The 21,965-nt window shown below is 39.9% G+C and overlaps 1 protein-coding gene across 2 annotated transcripts in view; it reads left to right on the top strand.

Annotated features, from left to right (window-relative positions):
* Positions 1-21,965, top strand: part of ZBTB38 (zinc finger and BTB domain containing 38) — a 175,324-nt gene that overhangs the window by 15,066 nt on the left and 138,293 nt on the right. Inside the window, exon 1 of one of the 2 annotated variants that reach the window (XM_007502118.3) lies at positions 14,407-14,560. The exons of the other annotated variant lie outside the window; for it this stretch is intronic. The gene's annotated coding sequence lies outside the window, so the exon portion shown is untranslated. Of the gene's footprint in view, positions 1-14,406; positions 14,561-21,965 lie in introns of those variants that run through there. 2 annotated transcript variants of the gene reach the window in all.

The raw sequence follows: 21,965 nt of genomic DNA, 5'->3' as shown, positions 1-21,965 counted from the left end.
TTGCCATTGCTACTGGGAAAAAGGAGTAATTGATTTGATTTCTGGGTCACATTAGATCCTTTCTCCTGTATCCCCAGGGGTAATTGGGTTTCTTTAAATCTGACATTTTCCTGATCTGAACTCTGGCCCCCACTGCCAGGAAGCTATTTCTTCCTCTCTGGATTCTGGGGTTAGGATTATGGCTAGAATTGAGTTAGGTACTCAGAAAGGATTAAAGTATCTCTAAAACTATCTGCTCAAGCCCCCATCTGCTGTGTTCTCCACTCCGATCCCAACTGTTATATACCAGTGATTAGTGCCTATAAGTTGTTATAACAAAAGAATATTTATTTTAAAGTTATAAGAAGAAAAGTGCTAACATGAGTCCCCCAATGCCTCAGGAAACATTGTCCCCTACACTGACGCTGTCTCTGGAGAGAGTAGATTCAAACTCGGCTCAGTACTTACATAGCTTTGGTCCTAGATGTCCAGATGTGGTGTGATTGACAAATGAGTCCTCATCTAAGTGTCTGAGAAGTGGGTGCTCCATGTGCTTTATGTGCCTTGAGACGTTGATGTTTCACTGGTGGCAAAACTCAGATTCTGGGACCCAGGGATACCTGGATGCCTACTGGACCTTTCAAAACTCTCAAGATCAGAGATTCCCTTCCCGTCATCTAAAACGGAAGAGAATAAAGGCATAAACCAAAGTCTGAGCCCATTTCTATAGTTCCAACAGAGATAAGGATAAGAAACCAAAGTCTTTAAATATTGTTTCTCAAAAGACATCCTCTTTGAGTGTCTAAAAGATTTATTAAGAGGACAATTAAAGAGGAAACAGCCAAAAAGCCTTGGTCAAAGCTAACTCAAGGATCTCTGAAGATGCCCCTGCTTCTGGCTATATAGTCCACTGGAAAAGCCTTCTCTTATCCATGTGGTCAGTCAGACCAAAACCAGTTACACAATATCTTTGGGTGCTTTCCAGTCTGTCTAGGGGTCTTCCATTCCTCATTATCACAACTCTCATGGAAAAAGGTTCCCTAGCTTCTTCTACATAGCAGATTTCCATCAGCCCACCATGATGATGCACTCTGAGCATGGAGAACACCAGTTCCTATTCCATTAGACCATGAACTTCTTCAGAGTGGGGATTGTCTTTTGCCTTTCTTTATTTCTTTTGAATAAAGATTATAATTTTATTTGTATCCCTAGGTCTTAGCACAGTACTTAGCATTGAGGAAACACTTAATAAATAGAGGCAAGTAGGTGGTTCAGTGGATAGAGTCGGGCCTTGGAGATGAGAGGTCTTAGGTTCAACTATGGCCTTAGACAGCTTCCTAGCTATGTGACCCTGGGCAAGTCATTTAACCCCAATTGTCTAGTTATTGCCATTCTTTGGCCTTGAAATAATACACAGTATTTTGGTTCTAAGATGGAAGGTAATGTTAAAAAAAAGGTAGAAGGTAAGAGTTTTAAAAATAAATAAATGTTGGGGGCAGCTGGGTAGCTCAGTGGATTGAGAGCCAGCCCTAGAGATGGGAGGTCCTAGGTTCAAATCTGGCCTCAGACACTTCCCAGCTGTGTGACCCTGGGCAAGTCATTTGACCCCCATTGCCTAGCCCTTACCACTCTTCTGCCTTGAAGCCAATACACAGTATTGACTCCAAGATGGAAGGTAAGGGTTTAAAATAAATAAATAAATAAATGTTTATTAGCTAACCAGTCACCAACAGTTATTATTACCCCATTGTTGGGTGGGATGTGACATTCTCCCTCAACTTTTCATCTGTACTTTTTGAGAACAAAAATGGTAACCCTCTGGATGTCCAAAACTGCTCTCTGGAGGACTGATGCCTTAGTTTCTGCCCTTCCCAACAGTGCCCTATAATTGGTATCTTTAATTCCTCAAATCAATATGAAAATCAACCCAACCTATATCCCATTACCTTGAGGCGCTATGTTAGTACCTTAGAGATAATCTATAGATTATACATATATACATATATAATCTATAGGTTATCTCTATAATTCCTATATAGAGATAATCTATCCATAGAGATGTCATCTCTGTACCATAGAAATAATTTATCACTGAGTTACTCCACCTATGATAAGATATTTTTATTTTAACATGGTCTTTTGGAAAACATCCAATTAGGTCTGTCTTTGCTGTCTTGTCATGGCAGGTATTGAGGTAGTTCTGAGCTGGGAAAGGTTATGAGAGCAGAATATAAGTTCTGTTGGGTCCTAACATGCTGAGGACTGTAGGGCTGTCATTGGAAAAGCAGCCTAACTAAACGTGAAGGGGCTCATCACCAAAAAGGGAATTACCAGTTCAAATCTGGCCTCAGACACTTTCTAGCTGTGTGAGAATCTACCTGTGTGATTCTAGCTGCGTGACCCCCATTGCCTAGCCCTGACCACTCTTCTGCCCTAGAACCAACACACAGCCTTGATTCTAAGATGGAAGGAGTTTTAAAAAAAGAAATAACCAGATGATGTTTTTTTCTTCTACAACAATTCGGGGGTGGAGGAATAATTTCTCAAGTAACTATTATGTGCCCGTCACTGTGCTAAGCACCTTATAAATACCATACTTGATGAATAAATCAATGTCATATTTATTATGGTTAGAACCATTCCTCTATAATTTTGTTTAAGTTTCCAGTAGCAAAACTCAATATCATTGAGTACAATCTATTAAATTTCGTTTTCTAATAACTACTTTTTGCAGTGAAAGCCAGTTTAGATCTTATGGTTCTAACCCTATTAATAACAGAGCTAAAAGAAAGAACATTTCAATTATTTATGTAGTTTTTATATAAAACAGTTACTCGAGTTTTGAGAACTTGTTGCTAGAAACATACTTAAGACCTGTATATCCTATTAGAAACATTTGGAAACCAATAATAAAACAGTCTGATCCTGTTGTAGTTTCAAAGTTTAGGACCTCATTTAATTCCTTCCTTTTGAGGATATTATCCCCATATCACTCTGAGAGAATGAAATACTTCAAGAATTCAATCTTAGAAGCAGATCATTATTAGCAAGGGATTGGCAAAGCTAAGAATGTACTGACTTAGTTGAATGGGGTATTGACTTGATGACAAATTCAGGTTGAAAACAGTAAAATTTTTCATTCTTGTATCCTATTAGAGCAACTCAGATGTTTTAATATTAATCTATTAATAGATTTAGTATTGCAACAATTAAACTTCCTCTGTTAACCTGCCCTATTTATATTTGCTACAAATTTGCTACAAATAAATTTGCTACAAAAGGAAAAAAGAGGGACATGGTTATGACAATATCAAAATTGTCCCCTCAAGGGCATGTGCTTATATGACATAAGCCAAAATGGGGGAATAACTCCCTTAGTTTTGTTTGATTGTAGGCACAAGTCACACATGCCAGCTAATCATCGAGCAAAGTTCCACTTTATTCACAGGGGAAAAAAGCCAGACTCAGAATATCCAGGTGGGAAAATTTCCTGCTTAGAAAGGAAGGAGCACAATGAGAAGAAAACTGAATCAAAGGATCTTACCTTTGCCTCTGCCAAAGTTGTTCCCTAAACTTCTATCTGGAATAAAAATCCACTTCTAGCAGTTCTCAGACTGGGCTCCCTTTGGCTGGCACATGACATTTCTCTTGAATGATTAAGCATTGGCTTAATGATACCTTAAGCAGTCACATCTAAAATCAAAACTTAGAATAATATTCGATTACAGGACCACAAGATTTTTACCTCAAAGATCAAAGATTCACTAATTATAGCTTAGAACCAGGATATTATTACTTTTCATGTTCTACTGGCTGTTAACAATGACACAATTATTAGAACATTCGATTATCCATTTATAACTTAAGAATAATTCCTTTCTGGAGTTTCACACATAGAGTGAATGGTAGTTCATAATACAGTGAATGGTATGTATTGAAATTACTTTTTTATTAACAGAAATAATTTCATAATTTTCCAAATGATCTGAGATGAAATTCATCCTTTAAGTAGACTTGTAAAATGTTCCATTTTGGCTGGAAGAGGTCTTAGTTCCTCAAATTTCAGTAGTTTAGAATTTCACAATGTATGGTCACGAGGTCTGATCAGTCCCAAGTTGCTTCACAGACAAGAATAACTTAAAAGAACTTGACTACTCTTCTCCCCAACGGTAAGTCATCATTGTTATCAATTTTAGCACAAAATAAACCTCATTAAATATTTAATAGTTTTCAAACATTTTTATCCCATTCTTCAAATAGCTCATTTCATATTCTGACAGTATCCCAATGAAAAGAGAACAGCTTAAAAGAGAAGTTGCTGTTCTCGATACTGCACCTTCCCTTTTAATCTGAAAGCTCTTCTTCTAGTACAATGGCATACCAAATTTCATAATATAAGAAAACTTAGATATCTAATAACGTAAGTCGGTTGGATGCATTTAGTATAAAATGTCAAAAGTGACAAAATAAATGCTTTATCCTAATCATTCATCTTATCAGTCTTGGCATTCCACACAAATTAGATCAAATCCAGTAAATAATAACCCAGGACAGAAAATAGCTAATATTTATTTTATATTGAGTTTACAACATGCCAGACCTTTTTTTTTTTTGGCTTTTAAAGTTTAAAGAGTTTGGGAGCCTTGCCTTCTGTGGTGCTTTAAAATGTTTAGTCATTTTTTAATGTCGGTTGTTATTTGAAATTTTTTTTAATAGTCAATGGTTGTGTTAAGTTAAAGTTAAGTTAAAGGGGGTTAAGTGACTTGCCCAGGGTCACACAGTCTGAGCCCAGATTTGAACCTAGGATCTCCTATCTCTAGGACTGACTCTTAATCCACTGAGCAACCCAGCTACCCCTGTTCTTTGAATTTCTTAAATGTATCAGCAGAATAATTCACTAACTAACATCACAGGATAGTTATAAGAAGTTAGATTGAAGTTCTTCCCTTTATGAGGCTTACTTCTAAATGGAGTCAATGCTAATTCAGAAAGTCACTCTTTAAGTGCAAGAACATTACCAAAGAAATATTTCATACAAATTAATTCCTATAAGTTCTGAATATATATTGTTCGTCATCTACACAAGCCAAGCACTGTAAAGCACTTTACAATTGTTTGATCCTCTCAGCTCCAGTTGGTGTATACTATTATTATTATCCTCTTGAAAGATATGGAAACTGAGGTAAACAGAGGTGAAGAAACTTACTCAAGGTCACACAGCTAATAAATTTCTGAGACTGGATTTTAATTTGGGTTTATTCAATCCTGGCATTTTTTGGCATAGTACTAAATAGCAAATGTATTTCGTATTAAGTTCTGATTTTACATGATTTCCCTAATAGGAGAACACATCTAGTTCTAAATGAGACCACACGACTTCGTTTCAGGATAAAATTTCAATACTACTTTCAAACTAACTTCAGTTGCCCTTTTCTTAAAAACACTCAAACCATAGTTTGGAAATTTACAGTAGAGAATTTACATTTCAGTCACAAATTTTAGTTTCTAGTTCAAAGTGCTATACATTTCTGCAGACTAGGAATAAAAATTCCCTTCCTCCTTTTCTGGATCTCTTGTCTTCCCTTCCAGCTTGGTCAGAGTTAGAAAGGCAAAGATAGTTCTCTTTTGGAAGGCTTTGAAAGTTCCTCAGAAAGATATACTTTTTTTAATTTGACTGATTGGACTACAGGAAGAAATTATTAACATTTACCAAAACACACAGAATGATATGATAAAATAGACACGTAGATGTACTTGCCTACAAAATTTTTCCTTCTGCTGAAAATCTAATCAAAAGTCAGTGTACACAGGTTTCTAAAAAGCATTCTCAAAACACTTCACTTGACAAATAGAAATGGATCTTTTAAGGAGCGGAGGGCATGGTCCTTTAGACAGGGCACCCAGCAAACCAATACTTGGTAGGGATGGGATTGTTCAATGGCCAATCTCAATTTCTTTAATAAACAATAATCAAGATGATAAAATTGGCCCAGAATAACTTACCAGCTGAATCTCTTATAGTTTCAAACAGACCAAATTTCACATAATTTCATAGCGCGCTTTTTGTCATTCTTAATTAAACCAGGATTTTCCCCTTGTTAAAACATGTGAGAAATTTTAGGGGTGGGGGGGGACCTTCTCTTCAGTATGCTGCTACTGGATCTTATTATTTCCTTAAGCATTTTCTTTAAACTTAATTCCCTTAAGGGGCTCTTGGCTTTCATTAATATGGAGGGTTACCTTAGCTTGGAAAATTGCAATTAAGATCAAGGGGTAATCCAACCTCCAGGGCAGTCTTCCATAGAGAAATCCATCAATGCACTCTAGGTAGTTCTTCTAAGAGATCTCTGGAGTAATCCATCAATGCACTCTAGGTAGTTCTTCTAAGAAATGATCTCTAGAGATGGGGTTCTTCTTTCAATCTTCTGGCTAGCTCCCTAACTGTTATGAACGAAACTGATAAAAACTGAGGAAATTGCATTTGAGCACATCAATTTATTAGCAAGGTTAGCAGTTACATAAGAAATAGGGTTCAAGATCCCTCAATAGGCTCAATTTGGCAGTTTAAAAGCTTTCTTTTAGTCAATAATAAAGGACCAACGAAGTTATGTAATCTTGAACAACAAATTGCTTTCTCTGTACTGCCACCACTCTGGTGCCTATCAGTGACAAAAGGCCCCCAGCTGCAAGGGCTCTGGAGTTGTCTGCCTGTCCTCAATACTCCCATCAGCAAGATCCTTTGGTTCATATGTCTATACCCTGAGTACATTTGTCATATTTGTTAAAATGTCAGGACAGAGGAAAAGGCCATGTCTTTCAAGTCTAAAAATTTAAAGTACAAATATTCATTTAGATATTCCAGCAAGAGTTTCATTGCTATCTGATGTATTTCATTACTTAATCACTCCATGTTCTTTGAGGTTGTAGAAGACCTGAGCATATTTTATTGCTGGAAGAAGTGAAGGATCATAAATTTGTTTTTGTTTTGCTTCATATAGTTTCATTTGTACACAAATCAGAGAATATTAAAAATGAGATTCACTTTTATACCCCAAACTCCTCCCCCCCCCAAAAAAACTCATGTGGAATTCGGGAGAAAAGAATCACCAAAACTGATTTTGAGAAAGTAGGTAACCAAAGATTTAAAAAAGTTTTTTATGATGACTTTTTTTTTAACATCACCATAATTTCCCCAGGATCTTTCCCTTTCCCCTTCCACCTCCAAGAGACTCATCTCATATAATAAATAGTATTTTAAAAAAGAAAGAAAAATCAGCAAAACAGAACACATTGAAAAAGTCTGAAAATATGTATGAATCAATTAATAAACATTTATTAAGTGCCTTCTATGAGTCAAGCACCATGCTGAGCACTGGGATATACAAAGAGGCAAAAGATAGTCCTTCTCTCAAGGAGTTTACCCCACAATCATGGACTTCCTATGTCTACAAAAGGGTGGTTGTATTTTCTTAAATTTCCTTCGTGGATTTATGATTGTTCTTTATAATTCTGCAATATTCACTTTTTGTGGTTATTTTTTTCCATTTATATTGCTGTAGTCATTGTATCTCTGGTTTTCTTAGTTCAACTTGCCTTATTCTTATATATAGATTTTTCCCTATGTTTTTCTGTGTTTATTGTGGTCATCACTTCTGAAAACATTTTTGAGGCAGCTAGGTAATGCAATGGATCTGGAGCCAGGAAGTCTTGAGTTCAAATGTGGATTCAGTCACTCAACAGTTTTGTGACCCTGAGCAAGTGACTTAATCCTGCTTGCCTCAGTTTCCTCATCTATAAAATGAACTTGAAAAGAAAATGGTAAACCACTCAGTATTTTTAAAATCCCAAATGGGGTCACAAAGAATTGGATAAGACTGAAATGACTAAACAGAAGCAAAATTATGTACCACAATTTTAAAAAATCATTATTATTTTAGTTTTATTTCCTGGACTCAGGAAGACTTGAGTTCAAATTTGACTTCAGATGCATCCTAGCTGTAGGACCCTGAATAAGTCATTTAAACTCTGCTTCTGTTTCCTCATCTGTAAAATAGGGATAATAATAGCACCTATCTCCCAGGTTGTTGTGAGGATCAAATAAGATCATAATTATTGAATGTTTAGCACAATGCCTAGCATATAGTAAGAGCTATATGAATATTAACTACTATTATTATTTTAAGTTCCAAATTCTCTTCCTCCTACCTCCCACTCCTCAACCCATTGAGAGAGCAAGAAAAATAAAATCTGATATAAATATGTATAATCAAGCAAAACCAACATCACAATTCATTCAATGGAAATTTGCCTGGATTCCAATTCTTTGCTATCACAAAAAGAGATGGCATAAATATTTTGCTCTTGTGGACACATCAAGATGAATTCCCGGTGTAGATGGTTTTCCAAAGAGGATATACAAGGGAAAATTTTTAAAGAAAACAGGTTTGATCTATGACCAACCTGCCTTGAGTGAAAGTAGATCACACTTTCTGGGTGGAACCTAACAAAATGGCTTCAGACTTTTGCTATGGGTCTTGCCTGTCCCACAACTATGCATGTGTGAGCTAATCAACTTTGAAAATACAAGCAAGAGGTCAGGACATCTGTGACTTAAGAAAATACTGCATTCAAGATAAATAGGTGCCCTGAGCAGGGGAGGAGTCACAGAACCTGCTATGCTGCCAGGTGGACAGAAGGGAATGACACCTTCTTCCAGAGGGAACTTTGGGTGAGGCTCCTGAAGCTTAGGGCTGATAAGAAAGCAATTGATGGTCCACCTGCATAGTATTCTAGTTCCCCTTCCAATAATACTTTATTGTCTCTGAGGAAGGCAGATGATACCTGGGAACGTAGTATGATGGATCACAGGGTGCTGGACTATAAAATCATGTTCATCATGATGGCTGTTCCTGACCTTATATATAATAGACTAGATGCCCTAGTGTGGGGTTGAATATAGAATGGGCTTATCATCTTCACCAGTGCTTTCTTCTCTATTCTTATGACTGAGACTAATCAGGAGAGATTTACTCTCCCCTGGGTAGTAGTAGTAGTGGTAGTCTCTCGGTGACCGAGAATGACTATTGTCTTTGTGCATTATCATCTACACTGTACCCTCATGTGGCTTTGGAGTCCAAAGGCTGAGGCACACAGTTTGTGGCACATGGGGCCTGGGACGCCAGTTGTTACGGGAGGTGTGGTTGTGGCCTGGTATCGGCGTTCACACGCAGTGGCAAGAAGTCAACGTCGTTCATCTTCAAAGGTGGCAGCGGCATGGTGAATGTGGATTCTCCATCTGCTTCTGTCGGAGGCAGCGAGTTCTAGTTGCTTTGGTGTCATGCCAGCCCACTTCAAGTTGGACTTTAGCTGATCCTTGAATCTTTTCTTTGGTCGGCCTTGTTTCCTGAGTCCAGCTGACAGTTCACCGTAGAATACCTGTCTTGGTATTCGCTGTGGGTCCATGCGGATGACGTGTCCAGACCATCGTAGCTGGGTCTTGAGGACCAGGACTTCGATGCTGGTGGAGTTGGCTCTGTCGAGGACTTCCTGGTTGGTGATTCGGTCCTGCCATCGGATCCTCATGATTGACCAGAGGGAGCGTTGGTGGAATTGCTCCGGCTGTTTCATGTGCTTCCGGTACAGTGTCCATGTCTCACACCGTACAGGAGTGAGCTGAGGACCACTGCGTTGTACACTTTGAGCTTCGTCGCAGTGCTTACACTGCTGTGTTGGAGAACTCAGCATCAGCAACAGGTGGAAAGAGCACTTCAGTCAGCTTCTCAACTGACCCTCTTCAGTCGACCAAAGCGCCCTTGACCAGATCCCCCAGAACTGCTCCATTGAACAACTTGATGTCCCTCCTTCAATAGAGGAAGTCCAAAAAGCCATTCAACAAATGAGTGCAGGCAAGGCACCCGGTAAAGACAGGATCCCAACTGAGGTGTACAAGGCCTTAAATGGAAAGGAGCTCCAGGCATTCCACATAGTGCTGACCAGCATATGGGAAGAGGAAGACATGCCCCCAGAACTCAGAGATGCCTCCAACGTAGCCCTATACAAGAACAAAGGCTCACAAGCAGCCTGTGACAACTACAGAGGCATCTCACTACTCTCCACTGCCAGAAAGATCCTCACCTGTGTTATACTCAACAGACTCCTGTCATCTGTTTCAGAGCAGAATCTGCCTGAATCACAATGTGGCTTCCAACCAGATCGAAGCACCATCGACATGGTCTTCACGGTGAGGTAAATGCAGGAAAAATGCCTTGAGCAGAACCTGAGTCTCTACATTGTCTTCATAGACCTGACAAAGGCGTTTGACACAGTGAACAGGGATGCATTGTGGGTGATCCTCAGCAAGCTCGGTTGCCCAGCAAAATTTGTCAAACTGATCCAGCTCTTTCATGTTGACATGACAGGGGAAGTCCTATCTGGTGGAGAGACTTCCGACCACTTCAACATCTCCAATGGCACAATGAAACAAGGCTGTGTCCTCGCTCCGGTACTATTCAACCTATCCTTCACCCAAGTATTATGACATGCTGTGATGGATCTAGACCTGGGCATCTACATCAAATACCGACTGGATGGCTCACTATTTGACCTTCGCCGACTGACTGCAAAACCAAAGATAACAGAGAGACTCATCCTGGAAGCTCTCTTTGCAGATGACTGTGCTCTCATGTCCCACCAAGAAAATCATCTTCAAACCATTGTGGACAGGTTCTCTACCTCAACAAAACTGTTTGGCCTGATTATCAGCCTCAGCAAAACAGAGGTGCTGTTCCAACCCGCACCAGGGAGGCCAACTAACTAGCCGTGAATTACAATCGACAGCATGCAGCTTTCTAACGTCAACACTTTCAAGTACCTGGGCAGCACCATCGCCAACGACGGGTCCCTAGACCATGAGATCAATGCCAGGATCCAAAAGGCCAGCCAGGCACTCGGGCGGCTGCGCTCCAAAGGCCTGGGAAGTGGTTCAATATATTTTTGCTATCCTTCCAGAGCCATCCCAAATCTCCCTCATATTGCTGTATCATGGTAGGCAGAGACCTATGAGATAACCACCTTTTCTGAAGGCATTGATGTATACCACTACGATGATGACATAATATTGACCAAGAACAGATGAGGCCTTGGTAGCAAAGACCCTAGATCAGCTGGTGGCCTAGATGAAGGACAAAGGATGGGAATCAACCTTAAGAAAGTCCAGGGTCCAGCCCATTCAGTCAAATTTTGGGGAATATAGTAGGTGTGGAAAATCAAGATGATTCTGAGCACAGTAACTTCCCCTCCTGACCTAAGAAGGAAGCCTAGAGACTTATTGGTCCATGTGGGTTTCAGGGAAATCACCTTTCCCACTAGGATATCATGATGGTCCCCATTTATCAAGTTATGTACAATGATGTCTCTTAAGAATACGCTATAGCCTTGTGATACCCGAAGCAGTGTGTCTAAAATCTGTCTTCTTGGGTCTTATGACTGTTAAACCCCACATTCTCTGTCCACAAAGACCAGGCTGAATGGAGCCTTTGGCAGGCACCAAAGGATGGCCAGAATAAACAACTGTTGTACTTCTAGAACAAGTTTCCCAAATTTTCCTCTTATACCACTTTTGAAAAGTAGCTGCTCTGCTGTTCCTGAAAGGGCAGTGTTACTAAGTGTTAGTTCTTACTGAATGGACTTTGTAGTTAGACAATCATGGTTTGTCCAGTTGCCTACATGGGTTCTATAATACCAGATGGTTCTTCTAACCAGCTAGGTGGAGCAAAGGATGCTTCTATTGCTACCTAGAAATGGTACTTTAAAAATCATGGGTACCTGGGTCTCTTCAGAGTTAGTGCTCTTCATGAAGAGATGATTTACTATGCCAGAGACAAGCCTTGGAACTCTGCCTCCTCTGCTAGCCCAACTTACTCCTATAAGCTCCTAAAGGATGCCATTTTACTGGCTCTCTCCTTTATAAGAGGGGCACATGAAACTTGCCACTAATTTGGTAAAAAATTACTACCTAGGGAATAGGAGACCTGGCAAGTCCTCCCAGGGGGCCGAATCCCAGGCTATGTGGCTGGAATGTAAGAGAGGTTTAAGAGCAGAGACATTTATACTAGTTCCCAGGTGCTGGTCATGGGTTCAACTGAGTGATCTGGGACCTGAAAAGTGCTCCTATTTGGGGTTAGGGGCAATAGAGGAATTTTGCCAATGCCTCGTACTGTATACACTTGTTTTTAGGGCATGTGAGCACCCATAAGAGACATCATATACTAAACAACTAGGTTGGAGCCATTATAAGAACAATAGAGTTTGGGAAGTGAGTCTAGGCCAATATGGATATTGAGGGGTCGATGCCATGTTGTATTGGACATAATCGCACAATATGGCCTTTCTCGCTCAAATGGGCTCCTTATGCCAGTTGAAATTCCCAGTAATCCACATGACCTTCAACCTGTCCCCAACTATCAAAATGGCACCCTTCCATCTCCAAACAAGAAATTTTCCCCTACTAATCAACACCTGTCTTGTATGCACCTGCCAGTATAGATTAAGTGTATAAGTGTCCAGGGTTCTAGGAACCCTATCTGTGACAAATGAATGCTACTTTAGGGAGGACAAGGGATCTCTAGTACAATGGCTTCTAGGATCCAGTTTTCAGGAAAACTTACTTGAGAAGAATGAACTGTTTTTAAACATAGCTCTAGCTGGCTTTGATTTCCTCCCTGGCACATTCTCCTTGGCCTCGAGGTTCTTTTTTATTCCTCCAAAAAACTCCATATACATACCTTGGAAAAATAGCTCCCATTCCCTTCAGTCGGCAGACTTCTTAATCTATGGTAGGGTTCAAACACTGCTTCCCAGAAAGCACCTGGGAGTGTTGAGAAGCGCCTTACTTTTTACTAACAGGGAGGAGGGAAAACTGTGGCTATATATATAACAGTGGTGAATGTGCACTTACTTAGAAGAAAGGGAATCCCCTCGCTCTCTTGTAGGTAAGTCTCAGTTCCTGAATGAGAATGAGGAAGAGTCCATATTTAGTCCCTATGAAAGAAGGAGGCAGCCAGCCCCCACCCCCACCATAGAGTCCTCTAAATGGGATGGGGGTGAGGGAACAAAGATTCCATATTATTTCCCTGATAATAGCTCTCAAGGAAGGAGAAGTTTGGATGGACGATCCAGGGAATACTAAGTGGGTGGCAGTACTGGGGAAATGTCTGTATCAACTTAGATTCCTGAACTGGTTTTGTGCAAGAAGTTTCTGACCTTCTGGTGATAGAGTTGATTCTGCCAGAAGTGACATCATCTGTGGCATGGCTCTGGTAGTCTCAGCACTGCTCCTGCTTGTATCACAGCCTTTTGTCAGGAGAGGAATCTGATTGTACTGGAGGTGTCATCATCTTTGCTGTGCTCCTATTATCCCGATTCTACTCTGGCTCATCAGCTCATAATCACCATCTTGCATTAGGAGGCTCACTATAAAATGCAAAGAAGTAGCATCCATCACCTACCATATGGACCAGATCATTGAGATTTGAGATATAGTCCTGCAGAATGGAGGAGGGAAAGCACAGATTTCTGGCTTTTATCCTCCTCCACATTAAAAAATTTTTTCTTTATGGTGAATCTTCAGGGGGAGGGGGCATACACATTTTTTCTTTTTTGTTTCCCCTTAGTACTACCGGTGCCAAGAGGATTGTCCAATAAAAGCCCCGAGAGGATTAAAATGGTAGAAACTTCTCTAGAAGCTCATTTTTATAACCTTGCCATCATAAAGGTAGTATGTGATAAGATCATTATCAGTGTTCTCCTCTCTACTCACCCTTACCCCTCTCTATATCTTCTAGCAACAGGGATTAACTTTCTTTTCTTTTTTAAGCCTTTTCTTCCTTCCTTCCTTCCTTCCTTCCTTCCTTCCTTCCTTCCTTCCTTCCTTCCTTCCTTCCTTCCTTCCTTCCTTCCTTCCTTCCTTCCTTCCTTCCTTTTCTTACCTGCTTTCTTCCTTTCTTTCTTTTCCTCTTTCTAAGATTTCCAAAACAGCAGCAGATCAAGCATCTTTCTACTTCCCTTGGACCCTAGGTTGGGAAAATGAGGAGACTAGCTCCTAGAGAGCTATGAAGATTGGGAAAGCAGGCACCCTGACCTGTATGGAGCATGTCAACATAGGGCATTCTGATGACTTTGGTGAGCTCTATGACTCAGTTTGGTGGCAGATAACCTCAACTGGTTGCTAAAGAGGGCTGGCCAAGCTCTCCTTTGAGACAGTCTTTCCAGCACTGCACCTTGGATAGGAACAGAGGACAACAGAGCATCTCTGCAGAGTTAAAGCCCAGTAGATGGTAGTAGAGAGCCATTTGGGGACAGGATGATCAAAGAAGATATTCAGCAGAGAAAATACAACAGGAAATGGAGACATAATGCTTTTCAGAGAGCAATGAAAAACAGAGCCACAGTATCTGTCCCCAGAGCACGATGATAGTTCTCCAAGTTCCAGAGGTGTGAACTGCTTGCCACTTGTGTCTCTGTTATGAGTGTCTTCCACATGTGTGCACTGGCCACAGATGTTCCTGCTGTGCGGGCCCTCCAGGTATGTGCCCTTCCCACATGTGCCCCTTACTTGAGTGTCTCCCATATGCGCTCCCTGGAAACGGTTTTGGATAGCACCCTTAGTTTCATTTCTCCCTTGATTATAGGGCAACAGGATGAAGCCATAAACCCTTTTCAAGCTCTCCCTTTTTAAAGATCTCAGAATTTTCCAGCTGACTTCATTTCCCATCAGCTGCTCTGCTTAGTTTTGACTCCATGAATATGACGTATATTGTGTCTCTTCTTTCCTTTCCCCTCCCCTTCCTTTTCCTTTTTGGGTTCATTTTGCATATTGTCTTCTCCCATTAAACTTTAGGCTCTTTAAGGGTAAGGATTATCTTTCTTTTTCTTATGTGTATCCTTAGCGTTCAGCCCACTGCCTGGCATAAAGTAAATGCTTACTAAATGTTGACTATTGACAAGAGTACTTTTCCCCAGTGAAAGATTCCTGTTTCTGGAGTCAGCAAATCGTGTGTTTTAATCCTGACACTGATGATTATTACTTGAATGAGTGAGCAAATTATTTCAGTTCTCTGTGCCTCATTTTCTTCATCTATAGAATGAGGGGTTTGGACTAGATAATCTGAGATCCCTTCCAGCTACGGATCTGTGATCCTAGAATGTAGGTAGAGTGAAATCTTTTTTTTAATCCCTTCATTTAAAAAAATGACAAAAAAAAAGATTCCCTTCCATCTTAGAATCAATACTGTATGTTGGTTTCAAGGCAGAAGTACACTATGGGGTAGGGTGGGGGGTTAAGTGATTTGCTCAGGTTCACACAGTTAGGAAGTATCTGAAGTCAAATTTGAACCCAAGACCTCCTGTCTCTAGGTCTGGCTCTCAATCTCCTGGGCCACCTAGCTGCCTCCCCTTCATTTGTTTTTGTTTGGTTAAATGTCCCTTATTTTGTACAAATGTGTCCTGACTAGTGGATCAAAGTAAAGAAATCACTGGAGACTCATTTATGGTTTTGAAGGGGGGACTGATTAATTCAAACCCAGAGGAGCTTTTCTGGGGGCGTATAGTTAATGCAGACTCCAGATACTACCAGGATACCCACATATCTTGCAGAATGTAGATTCAAAATATGGGCAGTGCTTCAGTAAGAGTCTGCCCTCCCTCTGTTGCCAGCATTGCCCAGGACAAGGTGCCCCCACCCATTTCCCTGCAGCCAATAGTCCAGGCTATTTTCCAATCACCAGGTGGCCCCATCCTCCAAGTGCCTGGCGTCTTTCTACTTCCCTTGGACCCCAGCCTGGGAAAATGAGGAGACTAGCTCCTAGAGAGCTATGAAGATTGGGAGAGCCGGTACCCTGCCCTGCATGGGGCAAATTTGTAGTTCCAAAAAGCTTAGAGCTTTAAGCTTTGATTTTTTCCAAGTGTAACATTGAGTAAGGCAACTGTTCTCCTAAGCTTCCTGCCATCCATGCTATCCCCTCTAAAAGTGACTGAAAGGGAGGGGAGATGCATCCATCATTGTGTTGGTTTCTCCATCACTGACCATCATTCACATTCTATAGAATATAAGTTATAGCTGATAGAATGTAAGCTCCCTGAGGACTTTTGTTCTCATGTCTCCAGGTCCTCGAAAAGTGTTTAATACATGATTGTTGATTGATACCACGTGGAACTGGACCCAAACTACAGTCAGATATATCCCAGAATGACTTCTGGCACATGGGAGTTTCCCTTCCAATCAATACATTCTCAAACTCTTTAATAGATAGACAGACAGACAGACAGACAGATAGATAGATAGATAGATAGATTGGTATGTCCTCTGTCCCCCCACCCCCAGCTGCTGATGTATACCTCTTCCAACAAAAAACTAATCTTATATTCATTTTGTATCTGTTTTGTATACACTTATATTTGTAGTTCTTGTCCTAAACTATAGGCTCCTTGGGGACAGACCTATCCCACTTTTGTCTTTTTATTACCAGTGCCAACTAGCAGAGTACCTGGTATATAATAGGCATTTCATAAATGCTGATTGAATGGTATTTGGCATTTCCCAAGCACCTCTAGTTCTGCCTCCTAATCTCCTTTTGCTTTTCCAGGACAGATTCCTTCCCAGCACCCATGTCCCAATTTCTCTCATTCTTGCTTCCATATCTCACATGCCCTACCTTCTCTCTGCATGGAAGTCTGACACTGAACCACATGTCCCTGGAAAAGTGCCCAGGTGAAAGATTGCTCAACTTGTTTCTTGTAGAGAATGAGCATGGCTCCAAGCCAGTTCTAGGTGTGTGGACCTAGACTGAGCTGGTTGGGGTAGATTGGAGACAGGAATGACTATGTCTACTCTATGACCCCATAAAAGCATCCCTAGGGTGAGACATGTACCATAGTATTTTAGAGCTGGGGATAAAGAAAGTAAGCGAGTCCAACATTTGTGATTTTACAGGTGAAAGCTGAGACCCTGAAAAGTGATTGGCCAAAGTCATATGACCAATGGGCAATGCTTGATTCCTAGGTTCCAGACTCCTGGCTTTCTGACTTACCTGAGCGGCTCTTTCCAATAGCCTGGATGCTTGCTAAGTTGGGGAAGAATGACCAAAGAGAAGTACCCCAGTCAGCAATGGTTTGGGATCCCAGAACGTGGACCTGGATTAAGTTCTCATCCCTCATATTTATTAACTATGTAGACCTAGGCAAGCTAGGTAATCTCTGAGTATCAGTTTCCTCATCTGTAAAATGAAACAGTTGGAATTGATGGCCTCTGAGATCCTGTTCAACTTTGAATCTATGGACCTTTGAATCTATGATCTGCTCCATTTAATTCAAATTTATCACCTTAGTTAAAGCAGGAGATACCACAGCCTGTCTTACTCTTTGGGCAGGATGGCATTTAACAGTGATTAGGGTAGTCTCTGGGATAGAACAGTCCTTGCTGAGAGAAGGGTGGTTTAAGAAGGACTCAAGTACAGAAGGGCCTCTGTATCCACGGGGAATATGTTCCAAGACATGGATGGTTGAAACCTGAGATATAAGCATACGACTGTATTTGGGAGGGATCACATATTTTGGGTATATATACGAAAAAAAGTAAAGTATGTCTCCCCCTCTCTAGAGAGAAATACACACACTTGTGTGTGTACATTTCCCCTATATATAGGAAAATAATTACAGGAGACACTTGGATACAAAAACAAAATGATATCTAATATTAATGATAATGCTAAAAATAGCATAATCATAAAGTAGTTTAGGAAATATATATATATATGTGTGCCCTCTCTCTGCTCCTGTCCCTTGGCTTGGCACTTGGGGGCCTCAACCCCAAAAGGAGAGATCACATCTAGGGGCACAGGACCACCAGGGTACCAGTAACTGAAATCACAAAAAGCAAAATTAGGGGATAAGGGGACACTACTGTAATTGTCTCGCATAAGGCCAGGTTAGATCAGTGTCAAGGTTTCTTCAAAGGAAAAATGTTATATCAGAGATAAGATTAATTACACATTAAAATTCATTTTTAAAAGTTCCTAATTAATATCTTTATTTTTGCTTTTGCATCTCCTCAGACCTCATCCTCATTTCCCAGAGAGCCATCTCATATAACAAATAGTATTTTTAAAGACAAAAAAGAGAAATAAAACCAGAATAACCGATAAAAACATAAGAAAAAATCTGAAAATGTTGTGCATTGCTCAACGTGTGGGCACCTCCCACCTCTGCAAAAGAGGTAAGGTGGGAGTACTTTCTTATATTTCTTCTTTGAAGCCATGCTTATCTTCATAATTCTGCAATAATCACTTTTGATCTGCTTGTGGGTGTGGTTGTTCTTTCCATTTACTCATTATGGTTACTAAGTAGATTGTTTTCTTGGTTCTGTCAACTTCTTTCTCTATAAGCTCATGTAGATCTTCCCATGTTCCTCTCTATCTATCATAGTTGTCATTTCTTACAGCACAGCAAAATTCCATTATATTCTTGTACCACAATTTGTCTACCCAACACCTCCCTTAAAATGGGCATATGTTTTCAATTCTTTGTTATCACAAAAAATGTTGTTTGTTGTATCATGTCTTGCCAAGGCTGTCAAACCAAGATATTTTGACATGGTCACTCATGGAAACGAGGAGATCACAAAGTGGCTCCTTGGGAGGATGGAGACCCACTTAGCCCCTCTCTGGGTGACTTCTCTCACTAACATCCCTTACTATTGGAATTTCTATGATTATTGTTCTCTCCCTAGCTTCAGGAAAAATAACATGAGAGCAAAATACTTGTAGGATTAATACTAATGCTCCACATTATCCCCTCCGAATACCACCAAAAGATCATACTTACAAAACCAAACCTAAAAGACTATCATGGGTTAACTTCTGCTTATGCATATAACTTCTAACAAAACTACGCTCAGAAATTCGCCACTCCTATGCACAGAACAAATTCTCCTAAGCCAGTACATCAATCACCTTAGGGAGAGGCTAGCACACCATGCCTCAGTGACTTGTTTTACCAACTAAAATCTATCTTGGAAACTGCCCATGAAACATAAGTCCCTTTGATCCCTCAACTTGGCTACAGTGTTTGTCAATTGTCTTCTAGAACTTCTGATTGATTATCTATTTTTATTAAAAGTAACAAATGATTTTCTTTGATTGTACACAAGTCCAAGCACCTCACAGGTTAATGAAAAAACTGATCTCTAGCTATGTCACCTGTGATGAAATAATTTCTCTTTTGCAAAAGCTTTGTGTGTACTGTCAGAATCAATAGTAATAATATAAGAATATAGAATGATCACAGAATGTTAATCAATTTATTAAAAGTTAATGTATCACTTATCCAATTATATGCTTTGAACATGTATGTTGAATAATGTAGCTGTGTGCCAAGAAAATTTGTATTCATTTGGGGTATAAAAATAAAAGCCAACCCTGGGCATGGGGAAGCAGTTCCATGCAAAACTTGGCCCCAGGCTGACACACTTAGCTGCCTTCCTTATCTCATTCGCACCTTGGTCGTCACACCTAGCCAAGAATCCTTGAAGCCATGAACAAGGCAGACCCTAAACTCATGGCAATGTCTGATCCTTTATGATCTCATTTGAGGATTCCTTGGCAATGGTACTAGAGTGATTTGCCATTTCCTTCTCCAGCTCATTTTACAAATGAGGAAACTGAGGCAAACATGATTAAGTGACTTGCCAAGGGTCATACAGTTAATAGATGTTTGAGACTGGATTTGAACTCAGGTCTTCTTGACTTCAGGCATGGCACTCTATCCTTTGAACCATCTAGCTACCCTATCACAAAAAGTACTATATAAATATTTTGGAATATACTGAGACTTTCTTCTTATCAATGACCTCCTTGGAAACATTTTTTTAAAAAAATTTTTTTAAAAAATCCCTGCCCTCAAGGAGCTTACATTCTAGTCAAAAAGAGGAGTCAGCTTGTAGGTAAGTATTATATATATATATACACACAAATGCAAAGCAGATACAAGATAATCTAGTGGGGAAGGCTCTCCCAGTGATGGTGATGAAAGACCTAGAAGGCTTCCTACAGCAGATAGTGCTTGAAACCCAGCTGAAAAGACATTGAGTGTGAACTTAAAGAGTTAAACTGTCTGTCATCCAAGAACCAGCTCCATTAAGTGTGGAAAAGCTCATAATTTGAGGGTTGTGAATTTTGTCTTCTAAGATACTGGAATGCAGAATGGACTCAAGAAGGAAGTAAGGGGAAAGGAATAATATTTATTAAATGCTTACTCTGTGCCTGGCACTATGCTAAGCAGTTTATAAATATTATCTCATTCGATTGTCGTAACAACCCTGGGAGGTAGGTTTTCCATTTTGCAGTTGGGAAAACTGAGATAGACAGTGTTAAGTGACTTGCCCAGAGTCACATGGCTAATAATGTTTAAGCCTGGATATGGACTCAAATCTTTCTGATTCCAGGTCCACCCACCTTTTTAGCCAATGTGAAACCTAGCGGCTGAAGAACATGGATCTTCGGAAATACACTGAAATATAGAAAAGAATCCATTTTAATTGCTAGTGCCCTATCTCCCATAGTGCATTATATTTACTGTATCTGGGAATATAAATGCATACATATATTTACATATGAATATGTTGTATTCAATATCCACATGTTGTATAACACACACACACACACACACACACATATATATAAACTTCATGCTATATGTAATTTTATTTACACATTTCTCCCCCATTAGAATATAAGCTCATTGGGAATAAGGATTGTTTCCCTCTTTGTACTTATATCCCCAGCACAAAACCTGGCCTATAGTAGGTACTCAAAAAATTAATATTAATAATAGCTGATTACATATATAGCAGACAAGGTACACAGTGGTTAGAATGTCAAACCTGAAGTCAGAAAGACTTCCTGAGTTCAAATCCAGCCCCAGATACTTATTAGCTGTGTGACCCTGGGCAAGTCACTTGACCTTGTTGACCTCAGTTTCCTGATCTGTAAAATGAGCTAGAGAAGGAAATGGCAAACCACTCTGGTATCTTTGTCAAGAGAGTCCCCAAATGGGGTCACAAACAGTTGGATATAACTGAACAACTTAACAAACAACAAGAATGTATGTAATATTTTAAGTTTTGTAAGAAGCTTTACATATGTTAACCCATCTGATTAACAGGGAGAACAAATCACTTTTTAAAGAAAGAGCTTATTTATGAGAAAGGGCTACATTAATTTTTGTCAGAAGACTCGAGTTTGCTGTATTTGGTTCTTCTCATTGATGACGTTCAACAGTGACTCTTCTGACTTCAGGGGATTATACGATCTCAATCAATATCCTTCTATTTGACATTTCCAGCTGTTTGCTTTCCCTCATCAGCTATGACTCAGCCACTTAGTCCTCCTCCTGCTTAGATGTTCTCTGATACTAACTGTAAATGGAAATGGAATCATCATTCTCTTTTTATGACTTCCTGAAATCCTACTTCTGGTTTATGAGCAGCCTTTCTCAGGTGTCTGAGAGTAAAGGGATTTAAAAATTATTATTATAGGTGACTTAGATGATGTTTAAATGGAATACTTACAGATGACATGAAACTGGGAGGATAGGTAACATGTTGGATATTAATAATATTAATAGTCAGCATTTATTAAGTGCCTTCATTGTACTAGGCTCTCTGGTAAGCACTTTACAATTATTTTCTTATTTAATCCTCACAACAACCCTGCAAAGTAGATGTTATTATTATTGTTTCCATTTATAGTGGAAGAAACAGAAGCAAATGGAGGTTAAGTGACTTGCCTAGGGTCACACAGCTAGTAAGTGTCTGAGGCTGGATTTAAACTCAGGTTTTCCTAACTGTAGGTGCTGTGCTTTATGCAGTGCCAACTAGTCCCTAAAAACACAGTTCCCTTCAGGACATCTTCCTTGACCTCCCATTAGGAGACTCC

The sequence above is a fragment of the Monodelphis domestica genome, chromosome 8 (assembly GCF_027887165.1).
Source record: "Monodelphis domestica isolate mMonDom1 chromosome 8, mMonDom1.pri, whole genome shotgun sequence".
NCBI lineage: Eukaryota > Metazoa > Chordata > Mammalia > Didelphimorphia > Didelphidae > Monodelphis > Monodelphis domestica.
Note: the sequence above shows the minus strand (reverse complement) of the source record. Positions and strands in the feature narration are given on the sequence as shown.